Here is a 7,618-nt window from a genome sequence, read left to right as displayed (position 1 = left end):
CTGCAGACTGAAACTTGCCTCTTCCCAAAATACTCATTGCCCTTCCTCTACTTCTTGCCTGGTTGTCCTGCCTATACTTCCTTCCTGGCTACTGGTCAAGTAACGTTTATTTAAAATACAAGTGACATTGTCCCACAACACTTAACACCCCCCATTTCTTTTAAACAAGAACTCTGAATTGAATATCCTTTGTTTAGTTTTTCTACTGACCATTATCCATAACAACATTCTAAACAATCCATTTTGCGAAAGGGGAATGTGGGCATAGTTTTCTAGGTTACTTCCTGCTGATTGAAGGTGCTGATAATCTTATGGGGACCTAAAGAAAATTAGAATTATGATCGAGCCTGAACTGGAGTGTCCTGTGAGGCTTAATAATTTCGGGCATCAGTCTTTGAACTGTTCTGGATTTAGAACTCAGACATCTGGGCCATTCCTCCTATTGGAGATTTCTCAGGGGATCTTCCTTGGTCAAACCTGATTTTCCTTAATGCAAATAAATCCACAGTCCCTCATTTCCTGTCTAAACAAAAGCAAAACCTCTGCTCCAAAGTAACATATCTTTTGACTTAAATTTTACAGTTAAAGCATATATATATATATATGATTAATCCAGCAGCATTTATAATAAAATGTCTTTTAGCAGCTTTACTCCTTCCTCAGTCATCAATTTAAACACAACATAATAACATACAGTATCCAGACTCTTTGAGCATTTTTCATCTTTATGTGGCTTTATTTTAACCTCTATTTCTTTTATTTTTAGTTTTTCGCTTTTTGAGACAGGGTTTCTCTGTGTATATTTGGCTGTCCTGGAATTCACTCTGTAGACCAGGTTGTCCTTGAACCTGCCTCTGCCTCCCACGTGTTGGGATTAAAGGGGTAAGCCACCACACCTTGAACTCACAGAGATCTGTGGGCTTCTGCCTCCCAAATGTTGGGATTAAAGGTGTGTGCCACCACATCCAGCTACTCTCTTTTTTCCTATTTTTAAGGACTTTATCCTTTTTACCTCTCAAGCCTATATGTATTTTTAAACACACATTAAACTTTACAGGTTTTCTTCATCTTTGAATATATCTTTATTGTATCTCTCTCTTTTTTTCACCACATGAGTCCTTAATTTGCTAAGAGATATGGCTATGATTAAAGCTGTGGCTTTGAAAGTTGGATCCAGCCCATTCTTTAGTTTTTTTTCTGAGAGTTTAGGCTCATGGCAGAAGTATTGACTGGAGCCATGTTTATTGTCACAACTCTATGGTGTTTCAAAGTCCCTGCCACCACCAAAAAGTATGCAGTCCGCTTTTATCAACACCAATTAAGTGTTTTGTAGCACTCCATCTTAAAAGAGCTGCAAGGTTTTGCAACTAAAGCTGAGTCAGGGAGCCTCTCTTAAAGGAGGGCACTTGCTTCTAGCAAGCAGAGCCCACCTGAGAAAGTGCTGCTATGAAGAAGCCATGCTTAACTCTGTTCTTTTCTATCTAGAATAACTTTTCAAGCTCTCTCAGGCTTTTAAGTGAATTTGGTCATTCCCCTGTTGGCACACCATTCTGTTGTCTGAGTTTTCTTCCCTGCCCACTTTCAGCAGTCGTTAACTACCAAAGAAATCACACAGAGGTCTACATTAATTATAAACTGATTGACCTAGTATCTCAGGCTTCTTATTAACTCTTATAACTTATATTAGCCCATAATTCTTGTATGTGTTAGCCATGTAGCTTGGTACCTTTTTCAACAAGGCAGTCACATCTTGCTCTTCCTGTGTCTGGGTGATGACTACAGACTGAAATTTCCCTCTTCCCAGAATCCTTATTGCCCTGCTTCTACTTCCTGCCTGGTTGTTCTGCCTATACTTTATGCCTCGCTACGGGCCAACTAGCATTTATTTAAAATACAAATGACAGGGTACAGACCATTGTCCCACAGCAGTATTTACTTCTGCCTATCTTCTCAAACTAAATATAATGAAAAAACTAAAAAGTAAGTCATTACATTGCCAAAAAATGACATTTTCAAGATGATTTATATATGAACAAATTGCTCCTCTGTGTGAAAGCTAAACTGTATTACATAAAATTTTGAGTCACAATGCAGATCCCAAGTAAAGGGAGATTGCTGGTGACTATACATACTGAACCAACAATGAATTATTCTGCTTTTTTTAAGCTTCATTTCAAGATTACTGTCAGAGACTCAAAGGCATACTTTTTATTTTAAATCCAGCTGCATTTATTTTATATACACATTCCTTAAAATACCTAGGTGGAGATGGTAAACAACATTGCTTACTGACTCTCCATTAAAATACACAGAAAGTATCACTTTCTGCTTGGGTTTGGAGAATTGATACTGAGTTAACTTTCTCTTCCTGGATAAAAGAGGGTCTTGTTTGGGTAAGAACACCATATGCTTAGAGGAAGCATGCAATTGCAGAGTATTCTTTTCATACAGTATTGTTTGGGAGGACATAGTAACTGATATCAAAGTATCATGAGCACCTCGTGGTTTTCTGGCAGAGATACAGAAAACAAAATATAATCTCAGCTGAAACATTTTTTTGAAATATTGAAAAAAGTTCAAGCCACAGAAAGGTTGCATTCTCTATCAGATAGAAATTACACTTTGACTGAAGTACTCAAAAGATCCAACAAGCTTTTTCCAAAGCCCTGTTGTTTGTGAGATTGAAATTTAAAACTGGTATTTAACCATGGACTCTGAGATCTACACAGAAATGTAGTCAGAGATCTTTGCTAATTCACCAGTAGGAAATGGTGCATTTTTCATTCTCAAAGGCTGGAGGAAGGAGGATGAAGCTGAGCATCCTTCTGTGAGAAGTACAGTTGTAAAGGAAACATCATACTTGGTCAGGAGTCATCTTGATTGATAGGTCTTAGTATTTGTGAATCTGCTTTCAAAATAAAAGAAGAAATAGAGGTTATTAGCTCATTCTAGGAAGAGTAGGAACACAGGAGGATTCTGGAATCAACAGTATATTCTAATTTATTTTTTAGACCACAAAATTTCAAGAACTCTGAGTTCTACATAGAGTTTGAAATGTGCAATTCCTCACAAACAGTGCACGCACCTGGCACCAAGGGAACATTATGTAATGATGGCTACACTGGCCTTGGAGCTCAGATGTGCTCTCTTTACTTTGTCCCTACAATCTCTGAAGCACAAGGTCTGCTGTTGTTATCCCGACTAAAACATGAATGATTCTCATTGTCCTACTTTCCACAACCTTAATTTCTATGTCTAACTTATTTTAACTATTAAGTGTGGTTTTAGAGACTAGTGCACTCAATTACCTCATCTGCAGATGAGAAAATCAAGTCTCAGAAAAGTTCAAGTTTAAAAAGCTAAGAAACCATAAAAACCGGGTAGAATTGTAAATAAAAACAAATTACTTAAAGAACTTCTTGCTCCTATGGAGTTGAAGCAGGGAAAGATCAATTTACTTTCTCATATTGATGTTACAAATAAAACCAGCATTTTGACAAAAGAAAAACAAACACAAATTCTACCAGTTGGTCTTAGAATATACACACTACAATTGTAGGTGCTGCCAGGTATAAGAGAAAGAGAAAACCATGTAGGTGTTTGAAAAGAGGACCTTAATTTAATCTCCAAATTGGAAAACATCATTTCACAAAACTTTTCCCACAAAAGTCATGAAGTACTATAATTATAAGTGACCCTTTTCCACTCAGAACAGCACTTTAAGTATAATGCTCCAGCTATTAAAATAAATTTATATTAAATGATGTTTCCACTGAGATTCAACTCCCACCTTTCCCATTCATTCCTCTTTTTTATTTATTGCCTTTGTATGACGATACATACATATACATATTGCTAAATATAACTTGTTGGGTGTATATAATATTACTTGTATATTTTTCAGGGGTGACTGTTTGCCAATTGGCAATCTATAGGTATAGGTAGATTGATGTTTTGAAATTTCCCAGAGAATTTGTCTCATACTTGTAAGAACATTTCTTCTGACTGTATTTTTTAGACACAGATATATGTATCAAAAAATTTGTGTATATAAGATAGTTCCATTCCTTATCAAGCATAAAATATGTTATCAAAATTTTCACCAGTTTTACATTCTTTTCTAAAATGTATATATTAAATTATTTTAAGTTTGTTTATTTTGTTAATGTACTTTAATTATAACATTTTTTCCTTCCTATACTTCCCCCCAAACCTTCCCATAAACACATCTCTTTCAAATTCATTCCTCTTTTTTCATTAATTGTTAATGTAGGTATATATGCATTTTTACATACATATATATTCCTGTTGGGTCTGTATAATGTTACTTGCACGTGTTTTCAAGCTGAATTTTGGCAACTGACAACCTATAAGTCTGTTCTTCCCTGGAAAGAGCTACATCTCCAGCTCCCAGGTTTATAGAGTTGCCTGTAGCTCTTTGTGTATGGTTGAGGCCAATGGGTTTTTCCCTATCTACTTTGGCATGTTGATTGGTGTCATCTTTGTCTGGCTCTTGAAACCTTTCTACCTCTTCTTCAGCAATGTTCCATGAGCCTTAAGTATGGTAGTGTTTTGTGAATGTATCCGTTGAGACTGGGCTCCACACTCTCCATATTGATTGGTTATGACTTTCTGTTGTGGTCTCCATCTGTTATATGAAGACTTTTCCTTGAGAAGGAGCAAAAATATTTTAGTAGACCTCTTCCAGCTCTGTTGTTATAATCTCCATCTAAGATATCTTTATTTCAATGGAATTGTTGTTTGGAGAACTCTCTTAACCTACCTGTCCTTGTCAAAACAAGAACAAGAGGATCTCATCCAAGAGATGTAGCAATGATTGCTAGAGATTCCCTTCTCTCATTCCACATTGCAATATGCCATACAAACCAGTCTAACTACTCAAACTTTTGTGTATTATGATGTCTTCCAAACTACAAAGCAATGGGATTGGGCTCCTTTCTGAGCTCAAATAGCAACTCAAATGTGGTGACTGTAGTTCCCATATATCTACTGTGAACACACACACTTGAAGATTCACATATTTATACAGAAATATTACCCCCACGCACTCATATGCTCACACTGTTCCACAAACATACATGGGAATACTTTGCAATTTGTGACTGTGAGCCATGTAAAGAGGGCAAGTTGAGATTATATACAACGACTTATTGCTAAATAGGACCATCTTACCATACTTTCTAGTTATAAAAACAAATGGTTCTATATAAATGCCAAATAAGATTACCAAGTAACAAGTGGTCAACCCTGAAATCATATGCATACAATAGCAATAAATGAATTGAGTATAATATATTTATTCATTTAGACATGTGTGTTTGTGTGTGTACGTGTGTGTTGACATGTTTGTCAACAAATAAAGAAAAAGAAGAGAAGTAATAAAAGGGAACATGGGAGGGCTTGAATGAAGAAGAAGTGAAGGAAGAAATTTACATAATACTAATTTAACTTAAATTTTTTAAAATAAATAATCAACTCATTATTTGAAAAGATTTCAGAGCAATAGAGTATATGGATCAGTTTTTTTTTTTTATAGCCTGTGTCTTGGGTTTTATTGTTTTTTTAAAACAGTAAGATAACAGGACTTAGGGGTCAACAATAAAACTGGAATAAAGGTTTTGTAAAAAGTGTGGAGCAGGAAGAGGAAGCTACACAATTCCCTTTTATCTCTACCTTCCTATTTATATCACTCAGGAACTATCCAAAAGCCTGGGTAAAACCCAGCTAATGAGTCTCTTTCAAACTTGATTCCAGATGTTCTGGCTTCCCCAGCCAGTACTTCTGTCCCTAAATTTTATGGTAAAATGGGGCATGGTTCAAAAGTATCCAGAGCTCAGATGGGTTCCTGCTGCACAGATCCTCAGACGCGTCCCAAAGGAAGAAGAATTAGAGTGGCCCGTGCTGTTGGAAATGTCCGTGTTTCCCTCGCTGTATAAAGTCTTTCTGTAAATGAATCTGACTCTTCGTTTTGTTTGTTCATTAGAATCCAATCTCCATGAGGGTCGGAGTCTTTGTCTTGGTTTGGTTTGTTTTAGACATTCTGAGACAAGATTTTACTCTGTTGCCCAGACTAGCCTCCAACTCATGAGACTCCTACCTCAGCCTTCCCAGTGCTAGGTTATAGGCATGAAACACGCTCATCTGGAATATCTGTTGCTTGCAGGATGGTCAGCAGTCACCAAATACTGAATAAACGGGTGAAGTGAAAGTTCGGGGATCAACTGCGGGTTCGGGGTCCTTTTGTAAAGACAAGGAGGATGACATCACCTCTGGCAGCGTTTGCCTCTCAGAACTGGGAACTTCATTGCTACTACTTTTAGGGATGTCTCGCATTTTTCCAAAAACATATTTAATTTTAAAAACAAAAATCAAGTAAATTTTCCACAGTTCAACTTTCCAGAAATAAGCCAGAATTTGGCCTCTAGCTTATCAGGAAAGTTGAACAGCAGTAATTTCATACAGACATTATTCCTCTCTGTAGGAGACAGAAAACATTCTTGGTTGTACACACTTAATTCTCTAAATCTGTTGTACTTCTGACATCATTTTATTTCATTCCAGAGGTCTGGCATGCAGAATTCATCTCTAAAACTCCAAGTTTCCAAACTGAGATGTGCGGTTGTTGGGCTTAGGTTGGGGTTTATAACCAATTCGATCATTAATCATTTATTCCCGGCTTTTGGGGTCACTGCTAAGCCCAGTGGCCCCTTCTCCATCACTGGTTCCTACACCTTCCACATCTTCCTTCTGTTTCTTGCATGTCTCCAAGTCCTTCTGAATGCTCTCAAACTCATCAATGTCATCGAGCTTGAGCTCCAAGCGTGTTGGTTTCCGCCGCAGCATACTGGTCAGCGCTGGCAGTCACACCCAGTGAGCTACGGGCTATCAGAAATGGCGAGAGAGGAAAAAACTTAGGGTGGCGAATCTCAGCTACAAACAGATGAATTCAATTCACAGGATTATCCACAGGCTCTAACCAGGTCCTAAATGGTGAATCATTCACTAATCAGATGCTTCCTGCGCTGAGCTCTTTTCAGGCCTCTGCAATTTCCCAGAACCTCAACTCCCACCATGACGCCATTGCTGCATGGCCCGAACTCTATATGGATCAGTTTTACATAAAATAAAACAAGTGAGAATCAGATTTTGGTGTTTTATATGCAGAACTAACAACATCCCCGAAGAGGTTGCCAATATGATGTAATCAGTTTTTGGGGGTTTTTATTGATATATATATATATATATATATATATATATATATATATATATAGGTTCTCTTTAGTCTTATCCCTGATGGCTAGATTTTAGTCTTAAAAATAGACTCCCTCAAATATTCTCAATATTTACTTTATTAAAAGATTAAGGTTCAATTTTGATAGTTCTTCTTGTAATTAATCCATATGTATGAAACATATTCAGTGAACTTTAAACTTAGGCAGAAGTCCTTACCTCAGGAGTCAGCAGCAGATCTCTGTCTTCTTCCCTGCCCATGTTGTGTTAAAGTCCCAGGTTCAACAAGAGCCCACCACAGGGTCAAACCTCTGCAATCACCCAAATCAGTCCCTGTACACAAGTAAAGACTGATGGCCTTAGAGCC

The 7,618-nt window shown here is 37.2% G+C and overlaps 1 pseudogene; it reads right to left on the bottom strand.

The window, feature by feature from the left end:
• Positions 1–6,486: 6,486 nt before the first annotated feature.
• LOC121453649 lies at positions 6,487–7,110 on the bottom strand (annotated as a pseudogene).
• Between the last annotated feature and the right edge of the window lie 508 nt (positions 7,111–7,618).

The sequence above is a fragment of the Microtus oregoni genome, unplaced genomic scaffold (genome assembly GCF_018167655.1).
Source record: "Microtus oregoni isolate MIOR12 unplaced genomic scaffold, Mior012 000011F_ref0000422, whole genome shotgun sequence".
Lineage (NCBI taxonomy): Eukaryota > Metazoa > Chordata > Mammalia > Rodentia > Cricetidae > Microtus > Microtus oregoni.
The sequence above is the reverse complement of the archived record's forward strand: the minus strand, read 5'-3'. Positions and strand labels throughout refer to the sequence as shown.